Here is a 2,298-nt window from a genome sequence, read left to right as displayed (position 1 = left end):
AGGCTCTGCTAACTTGTAGAAGCGTGTAGAGAATGATAACCCCACGACGAGAAAAAAAAGCGCTTTGTTTCTTGGTTGATAGGTGATTGTATTTGGAGGTGATGGAAGCTGTGTGCCATCTTTTGACATGTCTGCAGGTTGGACATTTTTGACTTTTGATATAACCTGGATTGGTGGTGCTTTTGAGTCACAGATTTTCCTGTTTCGTAGAGTTGAAAATTCCTTTATTTTACTGTTGGATGGGCAACACTCTTCATCCATTATAAATTTCAATGTGTGCAAAAAAGGCACACACACACACACACACAAACTAAAAGATGGCCTATAAAAGCATTAATGCAAAGTATAGCAAAGGTTGCACTATCAAAGCGCCTCTTTAATGGGTTTTTAAGCGAATTTAAAGAAAATATGTCGAAGTGAAACTCAGATTATACACAGAGTAACACAACTCTCCCACTTTGCTTTCATTATACAACCACCGGTCACTTTATCAACAAAACTACATGTATTCCAATAATTCTGCTCCATTATCATGTGATAAGTTTCCACAAAATCCCAGATAATGTCCTCCTTTGGCCCAACGTACCCCCATCTTTCGGAAATTTACATTTACAGCTCCATGTCCCACCGAGCAGCAGGGAAAAAAACATGAAGGAGGCCCGCTGCTTTCTGGGAGGTGTATGCGTTGAAGCTGTGGGTTCGTTCGTTTACTACACCGGCTCGTGCAGGTATTAAAACAGCTTTGCGGAGCATTCAATTCTATTTACTTAGTGAGCACATCAACACACACAGCCGTTTTTTCAACAACTTGTGACACGATAACTTTTGTTCTGACACAAAAAATTGTGATAGAAAAATTTAATATCTCTATCCATAAACCACTCCGCCCTTTGTAGTAAATCTGGCATCAAAACGAGCAGAACCAAGCCTAGAAGCGTGAACGCGGTGCTGCAGAATACTCAAATTCCCACCATTCTCCAAAAAATATTCTTAAACTAGCATGTTTACAAAACGCGCTCTAAAACGTCCTTTCTTTCTCCTGCATTTGTATATTTTTTTAGCCCGTTTTGTCGATCAAAATCGACAGTCTCTTTCTAAAGAAACTGCTAAATGGTTGTTCGTATCCGCTCCCTGCATTCACTCACACAGGAACACATGGAAAGTTTCTCCCCCTTCTATACCCTCTCTCCCACTCTTAAGAGTATGGATCCTTAATCTTTCATTTTCGAACGTGGACAACAGAGAGGAAATTCAGCTTGTGCAAGCAAAACAAGTCGCTTCAATATGTGTAGTTCAAGCAATATGTCCACCAGAGGGTATTGTCGTCCGGTGTGATCCCTTGTAGTCTTATCGTCTCAGGACGGTACCGTTTTACGACTACGGTATTAGTTTGTTTAAAAGTAAAATCCTTTTAAAAAAAATGGGTAAGCCTAAATGTCACAATAAAACCAAATATTGCNGCAGGCAATCTCTCGTTGCAACTCCACAGACAGACCTCTGCGAAAAATAGAAAAATAAACTACTTGGGGACCACGTAGTTTAAGCTCCTAGAGTCAGGTATCAGGATCAGACAAGGCGTGGTCAAAAAACAGGCTTGGGTCAAACACAGGGACGGTCAGAATAGTCAAGGAGGCAGGCAAAGGTCAGGACACAGAGAAACAGGCCAGGAAAGAACGCTTAGACAGGGTGCAGAAAGACAAGACTTCACAGTGAGTTCAGGAGAGTGGCACAACTAAATACAGGTGGGCTGATGAGCAAATGGGAAACAGCTGAGGATAAATGTCCAGGTGAAGACAGGTGGATGAGGTTAGAACTCAGGCGAGCGCTCCCTCTGGTGGTTGGAGAGAGAAGAAGCAGGTTGAACCATGACAGTTTGCTTATATTTGTGATGACATACTGTGATGATGACCTCATAAGAGAGGCCCGGAATGTCACTAACATGCCCATTTTTTTTTTCTAGGATTTAAGCAACTGCTCCGACAAAGGCGGAACAAACCAACCACAAGAAGACCACAAACACATAGAGAACCCAAGACACAACATAAAAGATGGCACCACAACACTTCTCAGATTTGTGCAGGGATATAGCAATCACTCTGGGATTTGACTTACACAAATTCTCAGAGTCCCAGGGAATCCAACTGATCTCTGGACAACCGGACCCCAAATAAAAAAAAATAATCAAGGATCTGATGACAAAAATGGTCAAACGGATCTCAAAATATCTGCAAAAAAGGAATACAAATTCGCCAGCAAAAACATTTGTAATGGACCTTGTCACCAAGACGGTTCCCAAAG

General features: G+C 41.7%; 1 protein-coding gene across 1 annotated transcript in view; it reads right to left on the bottom strand.

Annotated features, from left to right (window-relative positions):
• The window catches only part of pomt2 (protein-O-mannosyltransferase 2), a gene marked incomplete at its 5' end in the record, with an annotated part of 8,614 nt that extends 7,206 nt beyond the window's left edge, over positions 1-1,408 (bottom strand). The window contains 1 exon segment of the mRNA XM_024260983.2: positions 1-1,408.
• Between the last annotated feature and the right edge of the window lie 890 nt (positions 1,409-2,298).

This window comes from Oryzias melastigma, linkage group LG22 (genome assembly GCF_002922805.2).
Source record: "Oryzias melastigma strain HK-1 linkage group LG22, ASM292280v2, whole genome shotgun sequence".
In the NCBI taxonomy this organism is placed as follows: Eukaryota; Metazoa; Chordata; class Actinopteri; order Beloniformes; family Adrianichthyidae; genus Oryzias; species Oryzias melastigma.
This window is presented reverse-complemented; position numbering and strand designations above follow the sequence as displayed.